The sequence below is a fragment of the Pelophylax lessonae genome, assembly GCF_965119305.1.
Source record: "Pelophylax lessonae genome assembly, chromosome: 5".
Taxonomy (NCBI): Eukaryota; Metazoa; Chordata; class Amphibia; order Anura; family Ranidae; genus Pelophylax; species Pelophylax lessonae.
This window is the reverse complement of record NC_138772.1, coordinates 190,294,734-190,313,264: the sequence shown is the minus strand read 5'-3', so window position 1 is coordinate 190,313,264 and position 18,531 is coordinate 190,294,734.

Genomic DNA, 18,531 nt, shown 5'->3' with positions numbered 1-18,531 from the left:
GATATACCATATATTCTCTTTGTAAGATTAAATTTACTGGTTTTACCCATAGAGATTCCATATTATCACTGATCACTGTATTAGCATCACTGGTGATGTCATCATCCCCTAATTTACCTTCCACTCAGTGTCAGTTATTGTCAGATTGTCCGCTGCACTAACACAGTCCCACTATAAGTACACAAGTATAAGAAATACTCTATCAGGGACATGCAGTCAAGGGAAGCAGAGCCTCCCCTACCATTAACATAGATAAAAATAAATAAATAAACAAAAAAAAAAACGTCACAGAGACCCCAGATTTGGGGGGTAAGTACCTGAAGTGGTAGGTACCCCACCACTTGGGTCTCCTAGCACCTATTGTTTCCTAGATATGGGACTCCTTGCACAGCCTGTCAGAATCTTTTTTCAGCAGACTGAGAGAATGAGCTCACAGTGCCTCTGAGTTCTTGTCAGAGGTACTGAACTCAATAGACAGCTTGGAGCCTTGGACCAATGGTAAAGCACCATGGTTTCAAGCTGTCCAATAAAAATGCTGCAGTGGAGGCTCTCCTCTCACTTCAGTGTCATAGAAAGGGACATGTGTCTAAAAGACACATACTCCCCTCTAGGACTGCCCTCTTAACTACAAGGAAAAAACATGGGTTTATGGGTATAAGGTTTACCCATAATCCCATGTTTTTCTCACACAGTTAAAGCGGAGTTCCGGGCACAGAAGTCATTTTTTAATAAACATACCCCCGGGACAGTCAGGGCTAGCACATTCCACAATGGCTAGCCTCTGATCTGTCCCGGTTCGCACTTACCTTTTAGAAGAAATACTTACTTATAAAATTTCTTCCACAGCGTTTCCATCTCTCTTGTGGGCAGCTGAAGCCGGCGCGGTCCTCTTCTGTGTCTTCTTCCGCGTCTTCTTGTCCCAGAATGCGCCTGCACCGGCCCCTCTCGTCACTTCCGGTGCGGCGCCGCATTCCTCCACAGCTTCTGGGCATGCCCAGAAGCTGTTTAGCAGGGGAATGCGGCGTCGCCCGGAAGTGACGAGCGGGGCCGGTGCCGTCGCATTGATTCCTGGGAGCGATGACGTTCAGTTCCCAGGAATCATAGCGAGACAGGAAGTGACGGGGTGAGCCGCGGCGCCGAGGGAGGAAGTACTCTGAGGTGAGTATTTACGATCTTCAATTAAAAGGTGAGTAAACAAAAAAAAAAAAATAACTATCCAATTCCTTTTCAGGTAATGTCGAACTAGCGGAGGGGCACAAAAAAAAATATCGTTTTTGTGTCCGGAACTCCGCTTTAAGCGGGAGAATCTGCTGCCGCTGAAAAGGTATTTTTTTAATCAAGCAAAATAATATATTATGCTATATGTTATAACATAAAAATGTATTATTTATCTATTTACTGTGAAATTACTGATTTGAAGTTATAACTTCAAACTTCAGTAATTTGTCCGTTAAACCACCTGCTTGAGTACAGTTTTTTTAAAATATAGTAAATTACCTGAAAAATAATATATAACAATTATTTGTATATTACTTACTTATGGTAATTAACCACTTGCCACCCAGGTCAATTCTGACACTTCTCTTCTACATGTAAAAATCCTCATTATTTTGCTAGAAAATTATTCATAACCCCCAAACATTATATATATATTGTTTTAGCAGACACCCCAGTGAATAAAATGGTGGTCATTGCAACTTTTTATGTCACACGGTATTTGCGCAGCAATTTTTCAAACACAATTTTTATTTAAAAAAAAAAACAGTTTCATGAATAAAAAAAAAAACCACTAAGGTTAACCTCATTTTTTTATATAATGTGAAAGATGATGTTACGCTGAGTAAATAGATACCTAACATGTCACAATTTAAAATTGTGCACACTTGCTGCACCACCTATTCCCCTGTTTAAATCTCACTTGTGGAATGGCGCCCAACTTCAGTACTTAAAAATCTTCATAGGCGATGCTTTAAAAATTTGTTACCGGTTACATGTTTAGAGTTACAGAGGAGGTCTAGTGCTAGAATTATTGCTCTCGCTCTAACATTCATGGCGATACCTCACATGTGTGGTTTGAATGCCGTTTACATATGCTAAAACCTTATGCTGGTTAAATTAGTAAACTATGAGAACTAATGAAGGTGCCATATATAATCTATATAATCAATGAATGGTTCAGGTTCTATTCTTTTATTATATAAATTATATATGGCACTTTCGTTAGTTCTCACAGTTTACTAATTTAACCAACATAAGGACTTGTTTTAATAAAATCAGGACTGTTGATTGCTATATAGAGAACAGTGTAATTTTTATTTTTTATTTCTGCATTCTGTAACAGCCCTGTACTTGACAAATGAAATCTCAGCATTTACAGGGCTGTTACAGAATGCAGAAATAAAAAAAAAATCTGCTGTCAAAAATATTCCTTTCACCAGACATGTATTTGTCTGGGGGAATCTGATTGACTGCCTGCGACCTGACACGCGGATTTTTAAGCGTAAGCCAATTGGCTGAAGATTAACTTTTTCATCTCACGGTGCTCAGCTACGCTGTGGGAGTTTATTCACTAAATAATGTGGGGGTTGTGTCTGGCTCTGATACTAGCCAGTGCCTCACCAGCCACTGACCTCACGTCCCTGTACTCTATATACCATAGTTTGTAGATGCTATAACTTTCACACAAACCAATCAATATACACCTATTGGAATTTATTTTGCCAGAGACTTGTAGCAGAATACATTTGGGCCTAAATTTATGAGGAAATTCGATTTTTTTTTATTAGATATGTTTAATAGCAAAAAGCAAAAAATTTGCTTTTTTTTGTTTATATAAAAAAACAAAAAAAAAACAAAACAAAACACAGTAGTGATCAAAAGCCACCAAATGAAAGCTCTATTTGTGTGAAAAAAATTATGTAAATTTAATTTGGGTACAGCATCTCATGAACGCGCAATTACCAGTTAAAGTTGCGCGTGCTAAATAGAATAAAATGACCTGGTCATGGGGTGGGCGGGTAAAATCTTCCCGTGGTCAAGTGGTTAAAGTCTATGCGAGCTAAGTCTTTTCATTTTTTTCTGGATTTTTATCATGGCCAAGCTTTCGGTAAAAAGAGACATGGCATCCGCTATACCCACTGAATGTTATAAAAAGAAAAATACTGTTCAGCAGGCATCAGGAATTTTACTGTGGCTTAGCAGGCTATACAGTATTAAAAATACATAATTCCTTTAAATACCAGACTTGAGGGAAGTCTTAATTAATTAGTCTTAAAGTCTTAGAGCATGAAAAAAATTAAAACTATCGCTTCTACAAGACAGTTATTTCCTTGCAGGCTTCTGTTTGTAAGCAATGAGACTGGAGGATCCCAGATGATGCAATTTCCCACATAGGGTCATGATCATGTGTGGTCAAGACATCAAACATCCCTGGCTGGTTTGTTGACATTCAGGGAGCTGTCATTTGCAGAGGGAGTGCAATCAGAGAAGGTTTGTCATGACACAATCCATTGTGTACATGCGTTGTTGCAATATCACCTTTTCCTTGGTGTCTGTGTGTTTATTTACTGTGTCAACTTTTAGTTTGAATGAGTGCCAAGTGGTAGTATGTATCCCTTACTCATTCATATGGGGGTGGGGGCAGATATCTAGGAGATCCTTATTATAAAAGGTTCCAATAAGTTCCTTATTATAAAAGGTTCCAATAAGTCCCCCCTGGAGACTCCTGATCCCTTTTTCACAATCTGAATCAAGCCAGGGGGCAGGTGACTGGAAGCTGTCATTTAGTGGTGGTAGTAATACTACCACTATATGAATAACTTCCAGCTACTGCAGCCAGAGGTTCGGGGTGGACAGACGAATATTTGGCCATTTAGTTCATCCATTCGGCAAACTGCCAACTGCATGGATTCAGATTTGCCTCTCCATGCAAGGTACCTTCCCAATCTTGAAAGGCACGTGGCCTGGTATATGAAAAATCTTGCAGAGCCGCTACAAGCATGGTTACAGCCTCTCTCCCCCCGGTCCTTTAGGTGGCGTTTAGATTCACACATCCAGAAATGGTAATGAAAGGTATCCAAGAAGCTGCTTTCCCAACAGACTCATATGAGATGTGTTATATGACCTCAGCCAGGGCTACTCCATTGACCATGCCCCCTACGGACACTTCTGGTATTGCCACTTCTGGATGTGGCCTGGTATAGTTCAGGAGAAAGAAGGGTGCACGCTTGCTGCTCCCATTTTCCTGGCTAACCAGGCTGGATGAGGATGCAGTATGAATTTTAAGGGGAACCCCATGGAAATTATATTTTTGTTTTATTGATACGTCACTTTTAAAGGTTTAAATTGTACTGTAACTTTACTTGCAGCTTTAGGGCATCCCCAAGCATGTTATTTAAAGGAATTTGTGTATTTTCAATATAATTTTTTTTTTTTGTGCTTTGTAGTGAGGTTCTTTGGCTCTCTGGGGTTTTAACAAGCCTAGCTAAAGCTAGTCTGAGAACTCTTTATAACTCCAGGCTGCTTAGCGAGAATGCTCCATCCTGGAACCAGATCTCTGTCTAGGACAGACTGAGGAGCAGCAAGTTGCATGTGTGATAAGATTTGTCTGTGTGACTAAGGACTTTGATTTGTGCGTAGTGTGCAACTATAGATGTACATTTGAGTACTCATGAGTACCTACCCAGACCCCAAAGGGGAAGAAGAGAACATAGGGCACCCAGGCCAGCAGGGTGGTATGAGGGAAGATCATGCACAAGTCAGTCCAAAAAGGGGATGTTTACACCGAACACTCTCGCAATTTTTATTTTTTTTTGCATTGGTACATGTACCCAGTTACAGTGCTCAGCTATTTATGACTTTTTTAAACAATAGTATGCAAATTAGCCCTGAAAAAGGCCAGGAAAAAAACAAGAATTATCTACTGTAAACTTCATTAGCATTTGGCACTATTTTTCGAGGTTCACGGACCTCCCTCTGGCTTCACCAAACCTTTACCAAACCTGTTCACTCATCCCTACTGGGCAGTCTATGCTGGACCCTGGGAGATTTGCAATCCTTATCCCGAAGACATTTGTTTATTCTTGCATACAACAATGGAATCTTAAATGTCTATACTTTCTAATGTTTTCTATCAATCTGTCCTCAAAGCTTGGAGAAATCAGTCATGGACTTTATGAAAAACATTTCATTCCTTTTCACCCCCTGTCCCACTAACCCTGTGTCATGAGAGGTTCCCCGCGCCAGCCTCCCCCAAACCCCCCCCCCCCCACCTTCTCCTTTTCCTCTTCTCTCCTCTAGTACGGATCTCACTCTTTCTTTCCTGTTCTCGTTCCCCATCTTTTCCACTTCTATCTGCCTTCTCTTCCTACATTCCCCCCACTCACTTTTCTTTCTTCTTTCTTGGTTGACCATCTCAGTCTACTTGCCCCACATGTATCATGTTACTTTTGACATCAAGAGTCGTTGTACTGATTTAATATTCTTCGTATTGGTCTGGGTACGGTCCAGAAACAACATCACATCTTTAGCCTTCGCTCTACAGTGCTTATTGGATACCAGTTTGACATAATGTTGATCCATGTATTTGGCTTATTCTATTTGTACCCACTATGCAGAATGTTTGATCTGTACCACATGCTCAAATTAATAAATATATTGAAATAGAAAAACATGTAAATATAGAACTGCTTAAATTAATTTTGTACACATAAAATACCGCTAGATATTAGGCTATCAGCGTGATGTAATAAAATGACAAAGTTGCCTAATGTACAGCAAAACTTTACCATTATAATGACTATGTCATCACATAAACCATGATTTTATAACTGGATGCCATTGTGTCTGCTAAAACACTGTGAATCATAAACAACTGACATGCTTTTAACTCATACAATACTGTTTTTACTTTTATTTTATCTTTTTTTTTTTTTTGCATCTCGGTGCTGCTGATTTCCTCCAAGCTGTTTATTCCACTTCCTGTCCGCCTGCACATACTCCAGTGTCATCTGCACATCGTTGCTCTGGACCAGCTTCCTGCTAGTGACAATGGTGGAGCATGCCTATGCTATGAGCATGGCAGCTTGTAGGCTTCCCCAGGTACACGTGGCAGGGTGACACTACAGGAGAACACTTGGAAGACAGGAACAGTAGTATTGTCACCCCATAAGTGCCTGATCAATGACCTTTGTCAGGATTCACTGGTATAATTTTTAATAAAAGAGTGCTCAGGTACCCCAGAAGCCCTGGCCACCCTTATAATTAAGCTTCAACACCTTACAGTTGCTTGACCACCACCCTGATGCCACTTACATCTTCTATTGCAGAGTTACTTCTGTCTATTGTAGAGTTTCTTTTACAGGAGCGCATAGTGGATCTGTAGATAAAACTTCATACTTGCAAAAAGGAACCCTTAAAGCTTAGTTTCCCTTAAAGCCCCACTCCAGGATAATTTTTAGTCCAATAAAAAAATATATGTATGCACTCTAAATAAACGTCAATCTTAATCACAATTGTTTTTATTTGATTACATAAAGTAAATACAGCAAAAAGACATATGATTCTATTGCAATTTTTAAGCATTCAGACATTGCTATGAATACTTTTCATGTATATATTAAAAGCTAAATCAGTCTAAACTAAACTCATTTATGAAATTTAACCTCATAATACATTAATGCTCCATTCTCATATTGGCGATCTTGAATCACAGCAAAATGCGGGACGCCCATGCGATTTCCATCACTTCCAATGGCACATCACGGTGCGATTTTGCCGGTACTGTAAAATCACGCAAACAGAACCACAGAATGCCTGTCGTCTAAAAGAAGTTCCCAGATACCAATATGTGAACAGAGCCTAATGCAGAATCAAGAACTTTCTGTCACAATGGACTATAACTTGTTAGTCAACAAATTTGTACAGTGAGTTGAGAAATAGAAGATAAGGAAAGGGTTAATAAAGAGAACTACAATTCTTCAGCAAGGATAAGTGCCTTGGGCGCAGATCAAGAATAGAAAGAGGGCGAGTAATTAGGGGTAAAATAAAAAGTATAGCGGTAGAATGGAAGCATGGCTGGGCACCACATTTATTGAGATCTTTATCACATATTCAAATAGAATCTGACTTGTCACGTTAAAATATATACTAAACGTTTTCCAAGATTAGTTAGACTGATTTTATTATTTATATTGCTTGTTAAGTGAACCAAAAATATTTTTGGAAATCATTTAAAACTAACATTTTTGCAATGATGATTAGGATAATGAGGAAAAGCAGAATGAGCAGGTCTGATATCCAACCTGTTGCTGATGTGCCACCTACAAATGAAATGAAAGAAAATACGTCAGTCAAAATTTCAGAATTCTGGCCTGCACATCAACAATATGATATTAATACTAATTTGTGGGCATAATGTTTTCCAAAATGATTCCATAATGTAAATAATAACTGAATCAAATTTTAACAAAATAATTGAAAATTTCAAAACATTTTAATTTTGACATAAAAATGAACATTAATATATTTAGTATTTTGTCATTTTAACACTTTCTACATAGATTTTTTTTGTTTTACTTTTATAAATACAATTATCATTTAACCACTTGCCAATTGGCCAGTAGTAATTTTCCTGCTGGCAGATGGCTCTCCTGGGCACCGCAACATACCCAAACATCACACCAAATGTCCTGGTTTACGGGTGCGCACGCTCCCCAGCCTCTCGGGCTATGGTTCGAAACAGCACAAGTTCGTAAGTAGGCTCGCAGGCTGTACATGCTAGTGCCGGTATTCATGCACCCTGCCACGTGAGTGTAATTCCATATATTGTTTTTATACCAATTTTTAAATAAACAATATCATGCTATGATACCCTTTAATATGTCTACTAATGGGTCACTTCATCACTGATGGAATTCTGCTAGAGAAGTGGTTTGGAGTATCGGACCATGAGACACGAGCCTTAAAGGGGCAAACTGCACATCTTGACTTACCAGTTAAAAGGGGGTCAAAACGTTTACCGAGTTCTTAATCACATCTTTCAGCACAAGAGGTGTAGAAGTTTTTCATATGTTTGAAGATTTCACAGTGTTGAGAATTCTATCTCAATGGACTTTTTATTGAATTTTTATTGTATTTGTTTTTTATGTATATGATTCACTTATTCGTCTATTATGTGTATGATTTAAAATTTTTTATGAGTTAGCGCCTTCTTGATATTTTTTACGTCCTTATGGAAACCAATGTTTTCAACCCAAGGGGCAGCAACTCCTAGTTTTATATTAGTGGTTTTCTGTGTGTTTTGAGGGTGCCATACATTGGATATTATTTTATTTATTTTTTGATTTATTCACACATCTGGCTGTTTTTTTTCTCCCTGTAAACATAAACTTGTTAGGCACACAGTTAACCCTTTGATTGTCCTCCTAATTACTTCTGTAACCCAGCCAGTGTCATCAGTACAGTGACAGTTTACCGTATTTTTACTGATCACTGTATTAGTGTCAGTTAGAGTCAGTTTGTGTCCCTCCTAATCAGTGTCTTTTAGTGCCAGTCCTTGACACCATCACAGTCATACTATAAGTCGCTGATCTCTGCCAGTGTAGTGTCTGTCCGGGTCCGTATTCTGGTCACCGTTAGAACCATATTAGTGTCCCCAAAAATGCAGTGTTAACAGAATCCCCCCCCCCCCCAATCACTGCCAGCACTTGCGACATGGAGCAGAATACATTTTGGCCTAAATGTATTAAGAAATGTAATTTTATTGGATATGTTTAATAACAAAAAGTAGAATATATATATATATATATATATATATTTTTTTTTTTTTTTTTTTTTTTTTTTTTAATTCTGTCTTTTTTAATTTTATATAATAAAAAATAAAAAAAACTCAGTAGTGATCAAATACCACCAAAAAAGCTATATTTGTGTGAAAAAAATGTATTTACATTTCATTTTCATACAGTGTTGCGTGACCAAGCAATTGCCAATTAAAGTAGCACAGTGCTGAAAAGCAAAAAAATGGTCTGGTGATGAAGGGGGTAAAACCTTCCGGAGGTAATGTGGTTAAACAAATCTAAACAAAATAATACAACCCCACATTCCCCCAAGCCCCTACCCATCCCTGTATCCCCAATTATTCACCAAATTCTTATTCTTAAAATATAGACTCCAGGTATGTGTTTGCTAGAAACTGACTAGCGTCAGGACAGTACCCAAGCACCTGAATAGGCAGCAAATAGAAAGAAACAAGCCAGGTTTTATCATGCAATACAAATAACCTTGTATCATGTGAAAGACAATAGGCACAAGTATATAACAGTGACTGGACAGTGGGTAAGCAGCTTGTATAATGTGTATGTGGAAAGTGCGCAGAATACTATATGGTGAAGCTGCGACCTAAAATAATAAAAGTGATAAAGGTGTAGAAATAAGGTGCGCTAAACTCATATAAAGATGTTCCCTAAAGTTTAGGGAAACAAATCACAAACGTGATTAACAGATAAGTGGTATATAAAAAATATTCAAAAGTATATATTATACCAGCAAATAATACATGTTACATGTGCTCTAATATGTCAACTGAACATCAAAGTGAATAAAACACTCTTCAACATAGTAGTGCAAGAAATTGGCAAAGAGTATAAAGTCCAATCCAAATAGTCCAAGTGATATGGTGAGTAAAATAAACTCCTTGGTGAAAAAAAAAATCCACAGCAAATCAAAGTGCAGGTGTTCCCATCACCAACTCTGGATTGGCTCCTTACCAGAAGGATGGATATGTAAGGGCGTATTATAGCACAAATCCAGGTGTAAAAAAACCACAGTGGATCCCTGAGACCACGCTAAATGAGATGAGATGTCTCCTATCTCCGTAGACGTCCTCTTGGCAGGAAACGCGTCAGAAGGAGCGCCGCAACGTCATCACACATCGCCGCGGACCGCACTGCAGGCGGCCGCGGCCTCGTTCTCTCAATTGCCGGACTACATGCCCCGAAACAAGCCGTTTTTATGTAAGTGTAACCCTATTTATTATTAAACAGTCTGTGAGGTATTACACTATTGTGCGGTTTTGTTATTTCTGGGGCACTGTGAGATAATTCCGGACCTTGGAGGAGCCATATCCAGATCTGGGGATCACAGAAGGGACACCCACCACCCCTGTGAAGTGTATGTTTATGCCTACATCCAAGAATTATTCTGGTAAGAGGCACATCCTCTCATTTAGCGTGGTCTCAGGGATCCACTGTGGTTTTTTTACACCTGGATTTGTGCTATATTACGCCCTTACATATCCATCCTTCTGGTAAGGAGCCAATCCAGAGTTGGTGATGGGAACACCTGCACTTTGATTTGCTGTGGATTTTTTTTTTCACCAAGGAGTTTATTTTACTCACGATATCACTTGGACTATTTGGATTGGACTTTATACTCTTTGCCAATTTCTTGCACTACTATGTTGAAGAGTGTTTTGTTCACTTTGATGTTCAGTTGACATATTAGAGCACATGTAACATGTATTATTTGCTGGTATAATATATACTTTTGAATATTTTTTATATACCACTTATCTGTTAATCACGTTTGTGATTTGTTTCCCTAAACTTTAGGGAACATCTTTATATGAGTTTAGCGCACCTTATTTCTACACCTTTAAGCAGCTTTTATAGGCTGCAAAATAAAAATAAGAGACAAAACAAAAATTAGAATGTTTTATTTGAGGGGCAATAGCCACAAATATTGTGCAGTGGATGCACAGTGCAATCAGGTGGCAGCAGGCATCACACCTGAGTCGTGCAGTCTGAGCCCCACTTTTTCCTAGTTTTTTGTACTGCAACCACTCACTTATATAATTTAAAGAGGTTGTAAACCCTCAAAACTTTTTTTTTTTTTTCTGCAACCTGAAAGGGAAACCCATAATGAGCTAGTATGCATTGCATACTAGCTCATTATGAAATACTTACCCAAGAACGAGCCCCCGCCGTGCCACCCGCTCACCTATATGACGTGTGACATGTCCAGTCGCCCGTCTTCCGGGATCGCGGCATCCGGCCATCTGGTTGGCCGGAGCCGCGGTGACGTCACTCCCGCGCACGCGCGCGGGAGCCGACGGTCACGGCACGGGGCTCTGAAGAAACGGCACCAGCGCCCGTTCCTTCAGAGCGCATGCGCCAGTGACGTTACTGGCTGCATGTAAGGTAAATATCTCCTAAACGGTACATGTTTAGGAGATATTTACAGTACCTATAGGTAAGCCTTAATATAGGCTTACCTATAGGTAAAAGTGTCAGAGGAGGGTTTACTTCCTCTTTAATGGAAACTTTCTGGCCTGGGTTAATTTTTTTTTATCATTATTATTTTTTTTTTCTGTAATTTTTGTTATTGATGCTGTGGTTGGGCTGTGTACAGCAGAGGCCAGGCATGTCCGAAATTTCTCTGCTTTGCCACCATATTCTTTATCCTCCAGGCACTCAGCGACCGGTTGTATTTTTTTTAGTCAGGACCCTGGAGGCATGGCTGCAGGGGGAAAATACACAGCCATAGGCTGCCTGCTATTCCACAATACGGGGAGAAGACCAGCCAGCAGAACATGGAGGGGGTAATTTCTATGGCCAACAGAAAAAATAAAATTGTACAATCCTGCAGCCATAGGCTGCGTACCCTTCCTCAAACAAGTATCACCCCCCCTCAGAAAAATGCCAGACAAGCTTAAAAAAGAGGGGTATAAGTGCTATGGCGGTAGTAGTTGGCGAATCTTGCTAACATGATCTCTCCCTCTTACTTCCCCATTTCCCCCCTCTAGTCCTCCGCCTCTTTCTTCTCTCCGATTCACACGCTGATGGACAGCCCTGACACATATGGGAAACTAGAGCTCTCACACACTCTCAAGGCGGAGGGGGAGAGTTGCACAGACAAGATCTTAGCACTGTTGTCCAGGGACTGAAAGAGGCTGCTACCAAGTCAAATTCAAATTCAGGTACCCTCATGCCCTGCAATTACAAAACATTTCCTAATATTACTGAGTACAGTAATAATTTTCTTATTTGGGTCTTCGGATTAAAACATTTAAGAAACATAGAGACATTTATTCCAAATAACATATAGCTGTTTCAGTCTCACTGGCCACCAGCAATACAATGTATGGAAATGATGGCTTCTTAGCTGTAAGGCTTTGGAAGAAACACAAAACTATAACCTGACAGGTTATGGAGGGATTCTCCTGTCTTATTGGGTTGAAAAGGCTTTACAAAATTCTCTGAGAGTGCTAAAGGTTTGCAAACGCTCTTAAAAAAATGTTGTAAATTCTGTTCCTCTACAAGCTTATGAAGAGCGTCTGCAATCTCTTGATTTATTCTCCCTGGAGAAGAGACGCCTGAGAGGGGACATGATAACAATTCATAAATATCTCAATGGTGATCTCAGCATAGAAAAAAGGCTATTCAGTCGAAAGGATTGCATGAGGACTCGAGGGCATACAATGAGATTAGAGGAGAAGCGTTTTAACCTCAGGCAACGTGGGGGGTTCTTTACTGTTGGGGCTACAAGATTGTGGAATTCTCTACCACAAGAGGTGGTTTCTGCGGGAAGTATGGTGGCTTTCAAAAGACTCTTACATGTACATCTCAAGGATCAGAACATTCAGGGGTATGAGAGATGATTACGGCCACACACACCTACACAGGTTGAACTGGATGGACTATTGTCTTTATTCAACCTCACCTACTATGTAACTATGTAAAAGCTGAAGGCAATGTGTAAAAGGCCTTAAATAGTTGTAAAGGCTGAAAGTTTTTTACTGAATGCATTAGTAATGCATTCTCTGAATTGTCAGCTCCTTCTTCTCCCAGGCCCCACAAATACTTACCTGGGCCAAATCTCATTCCAGTGATGTGGCCAAGAGCAGCATCTGTCTCCATTCTCTCTATCCTCACTGGATCAGTGAGAGCTGTGGAAGCCATTGGCTCCTGCTGCTGTCAATCAAACCCAGTGATGAGGGAGCAGGGAGTGGCACCGAGATACACTGTATGTATGTCAATAGACACATACAGCACAGCTCAGGATCGACACTGCATGTGTGCCACTATAGGAGGTGGGTTTTTTTGGTGGCACACGGAGAAGAGGAGGAGCTCAGAGGTATGAATGAATCCTCAGCAATCTTGGCTACAGTGCATGCTTCTTCTGGGAGCTTTAATATACGTATAGAATGAAGGCCTCTAGACCTTAAGGAAAGGGAGCCATGGCTGCTGGAAAAAGGAGGAGGAGGAGAAGGAGGAGTTAAGATTTGACAAGGTCAGAAGGGGTTGTGGTAGTTCAAGAGACCTTAAATAGGAAGCAAAGGGAGGGTTCAGTGACCTCTTTGGAGACACCCAGCCTTCAAGCAGCTTCAACTCCAAACTAACAATCATGTGAGCTAGTGAGTAATGCAGCAGGCCCAAAGTTTCAACAACTGACCTGATGGACCCTAGGAGAGCTTTCTAAGTAGGTTTGGAACACAGACAAAAAAAGAAGTGGACTGTGCAGTGACTCTGCTTAGAGGGTTACTTGCTGCTGCTCTATGTGCACCAATGGCTCTTCCTACCAACATCCCAGCTCCAGCATCAGGCAATATATAGTGTATACCCTGCAGATCTCAGTTTCCATCCTACTTGAGCCTTAGCTCTGAAGAGATTTCTGGCACCAGTGCTACAGCAAAGCATTACATGCACAGCTTCACCCCCTCCCCTCACTACAATCAGGGCTGGATATCGGCTAGGCAACGAGCAAGGAGAGTGGATCCTCCTGCAGAAATGGTGCCCACATAAGTGAGTCACTTGAGGAGCCTGTGGGTTCAACCTCAGTGACAGCAAGAATCTACTCCCTGGAGCCACCCCTTAACAATAAGCTGCCTTCTCATTTGCTGCAGTGCCTCTACCTGTGAAATCAATCACCAGTCAACAGTTAACTGATCCACACTCACTGCTGCCATTAAGTGATTATGATTCTAATTACATTTCAGGCAGAAGGGCTGAATAGCCAGAAGAGAAGAGGAAGACAGGATAATTTGAGGTGGTAAAGACTGTCTTGCAGCATATGCTGCCCAAAACATTTGGAAATTGGCTCTTGGGCTTTTGTGCATATGATAGATTTATTTGTGTTTCCCACATATGAGCCCTTTGCTACTTTAGTTATATAGATCTTACCTCAGAGGCCTATAAGGTATATGGAGGGCAGTGTTGGCATAATTATGACACAATTTTTCTAATAAAATGTCCCTTCATAATGAGCTTCGGTTTGACTGCCATGCTATTAAGGTGTTGACATAAGCCATCACCCTTTCAGTTTGTTGTCAGTGCTGATCCTGGAGCATCAGCGACATCCAAGAGAGGAGTCTGCTAGTTGTTCAATAAAAGCTGCTGCAAATGGTGTACCTCCTGTCATTTTAAGCACAATTGTAACCTTATAACCTTAACAAACATTATCTTATCAAGCATATTAACTTTAATCTCTATTTTTTCTTTTTCAGCCGTTCAAAACCTTGCTCTTCTGAGTTGCATTCCATGCCATTTTTCAGAGCTTTTCTGGATCAACAAATCAATTCCAAAGAGTAACACATTCCCAGGTATAATGTCAGAGGATGTGGTCATAACTGACTTCAGTGTTTCGGTTCTTTTATTCAGTCTAAAATGGATCAGTAGGATTTGGGAAAATAAAGTGTGCTTGTTTGCCTGTGGCAGCCAGTTTTTCCCCAAGAGCTTTAACAAAGGAGCATTCTGCGATACACCCACAATTACATGCCTTTTTTGTCCATTAGGATTCACTTTAGCAGATTCAAGATCTGGATAGTTCTTGGCTTGTGTCTAAACAAATGGGGTATTATTCCATCTTAATTTTCTACCCATTCATTTAGGATAGGAACTGCTACCATGGCATCTTTAATGGGCTTTTCACTTAATGACCTTAAGTACTTGGGTAGGTGGGAACTGATCTGTTTTTTGTTATAAGTTAGACCTCATCTTTTGTTTTAATTTTAGGCCTGGCCCCTATCTTGACATGGATTATCAGGGATTCGTACTTAGATGGTTGGAGAGAAGCTGGCTGGTACTGCAGGAAAGCACTTAAGTACACATGGCACAGTGAGTAAAGGCCTGAGAGTGAAAGATCCTAGTGACTGTCTTTGTTAACCCACTGAGTCCACTGATCTGTAGTTCACCTATGTCTAGTCTCAAGAGGGGTTTCACCAGGTACTGCAGGAACGCATGGGAACGGCGTTCCTTTACTTTTTCCACAGCAGGAACCTTGTTCCTATTAGCAGCTGCATCCTGCAGGACTGGCCTTTGAAGTGGCTGTGGCAGGCACTAACTGCGCATGCTCCGTCTGATGCCTGCCGGACTCGGCAAAGCTTATACACACTTGCCAATTATCGGCCGGGCGGGCGCATGCGCATTAATGCAATGGTGCCATCTGGCCCCATTTTTAAATGAAAGGCAGAGGAACTCAGTCTCGGCGGCAGTGCCTGACCACAGCAGAGAGGAGAACACTGTGAGGGGGTAATATAAAAGGGGACCGCTGCAGAGGGAGACACTACTGTAGGGGGGTTGAACTTGGGGGGCAGAGGAGGACTACTGTGGGGGGGTGTGGGGGGCGGAGGAGGATACTACTGTGGGGGGGGGTGAAGGGGCAGAGGAGGACATTACTGTAGGGGGGTGAAGGGGGCAGAGGAGGACATTACTGTAGGGGGGGGGAGTTGAAGGGGGAAGGGGAGGACATTACTGTGGGGGGGTGAAGGAGGCAGAGGACACTGATGTGGAGAGGTGAAAGGGGCACAGCATCACACTGCAGTGGGGGTTCATGATATGAAGGGCAGAAAAGGACACAAATTGAGGGGGGCAGAGGAGGACACTACTGTGGGGGAGGGTGAAGGAAGGAGGTAGATGAGGACACTACTGTGTGGGGAAGTGTTGCCAACCGCCCATTATTTATGGGCTGCCCGTAAATGTCTGTGGCCCCCCTCCACCAAATGATTTGGACCAGTGCACTAAGGTCCATAAAGACATGGATAAGCAAGTTTGGGGAGGAGGAACTTGACTGGCCTGCACAGAGTCCTGACCTCAACCCGATAGAACACCTTTGGGATGAATTAGAGCAGAGAGTGCGAGCCAGGCCTTCTCATCCAACAACAGTGCCTGACCTCACTACTGTACTGCGCTTCTGGAAGAATGGTCAAACATTCCCATAAACACACTTCTAAACCTTGTGGACAGCCTTCCCGGAAGAGTTGAGGCTGTTATAGCTGCAAAGGCGGGGGGGGGGGGGGCAACTCAATATTGAACCCTATGGACTAAGACTGGGATGCCATTAAAGTCCATGTGCGTGTAAAGGCAAACGTCCCAATACTTTTGGTAATATAGTGTAGTTTAGTGATTGGTAAAAAAAAAAGTGCATGCAGCAGTAGAGCTATACAAAGGATGGTAGCTCACAGCAACTGCATTTTAGCTTATTGGTCGAAGTTTAATGACTTTAATGAAAATTGTGTAGATTTTTGGGACTTTTTTTTTTTACATACTTTTTTTCCTCTTTTAATTTTTTAACATTTTAAAAACAGGTACTTAAAGTAAAGGTGAAATTACCTGGTTTGTTACAGTGTATTGCAGAACTCCCCACATTCTTCTCCACCTTGATATTCATGATAAGAAAGACACTGCTTAGTACCAGGTCCCCAACATCCATGGTGAGAGCATAAAGGATGGCAAACATTTCCATTAAGAACTACAAAGAAAGTAAAAAAAAATAAATAAATCTGATTACACATAGATTACGAGTGTTCAATAATAATCATTATCAGCAAGAAAGGCTTGCCATCAGATATAAACAAAAAGAAAGCTCACACCAGTATACCTGTGTATGTAAATCAGATAATGGAAACCCTTAGTGGTCTTCCAACCTTAGGCAGACTAAGGTTTCTGAGATACCCGTATATATGAAAATGCATGCTATGCTAGCATACATAATAAATAGTCAGTAAACATACAGAAATAAATTACTGACTGTCCATTTACCCACTGTGTGATTAAAAAAAGTTTCTCAAGAGCACATATTATTCTTTGGGGGTAATAAAGCTATACATTACATTTTTTAAAAAAAGCTTCAGACCTGGTGGGCATTCATGCATTTGCATTCATGTGATCCAGAGTGATTAGATGCATTGATGAAATACAGAAACTACAGTATTTCATCTGAAATTCCTAAAAATTTAGTCTGCTTAACAGGTATCAGGAGGGGGATAGATGCTTCATGCATACAGCTTTGTCAAGAGCTTAAGGCATAATCATTAGATATTATAATCTAATTGGTGGTGGTTGGATCATGCATGTATAATCTCCACTCTGAATAATGTATCTTTTATCCAAGTAGTTTATCAACACATATGCCATAAGTAATATTTACAATTTTGTAAACACTCCAGGGGAAGCAACAGTAATTGGCCAATTAAATGCCCTATAGTAAATGGCTGAGGGTTGCTAACCCTTATCCTGAAGTTTGCCCAGCCCTGTAAAAAAAAAAAAAAGAAAGAAAAATGGACTGGGCTATGATCATTGCTGAAGTAATCATTAGCATGGGACCCAGTCAATCATTAAGGTTATCTATGGGCTATGCATTATCCTGCTTTGGGCTGCTGCTAATTCTTTTGCTCTAGCTGTGTTCCCTGGGCCATTTTGTTTGGAGATGGTCAAGTAAATCAAAACTGGTTTCATTTAAAATTTTAAAAATTCTAATCCATAACTGGTAATCTTAAAAACTGGTAAATCAGCAAAAGTCCCTGTGACAGCTTTAGAGTAAAGTTACACCTCGTATAAGGTGCATGCATTTTTCATTAAAGTCAATCAAAAAGCCTGAAATGCATTATTTATTACGCAATACAATGCACAACTATGTGCATTTCTATTGATGTCAAAAGAGGAGCATGTGGGTTAAAACGGCAAGGTGTGAATGCAACATAAATGCTTTACTGTGGGGAAGCATGCTCCCTAACATTCCCTTCCTACAATTTGCATTGTATAAAGTACAGTATATACAGTAGGTGCCAAGGCAAGACTAAAAAATAAAAATGACAGGAGAAAAAAAAAAAAAAACAGTACAAGTGCTATCGAAGCATTGATTTGATATTTTTTTTTTTTTTTTTTTAATTATGGAAAATGAAAAGACTGGACAGAAAGAGCAAGTCCACTTTGGGTTGTTAAAGGGTAAAAAGCTAAATGTTCTTAACAGTGGCAAAAATGCCAAACAGTGAACAGGTGATGATAATAAATATATAATACAACCATGTTCTAACCCTTCAAGCTCCATTCAAATTGTAAAAAAGGTTTGGCTTTGTCCATCAAACGTTAAAAAAATTCTCTTCTAAAACATCTACTTAACACAGCTAAAGCATGTATAGCTGCCATGTGGAATAAATCTTCCACCTACTATTGCACAGTGGTTGGATCGGGTAGCTGACATACAGTTGATGGAGCAGCTGATGGCCGATCTCAGAAAACAAACGGAAAACAAATTTGA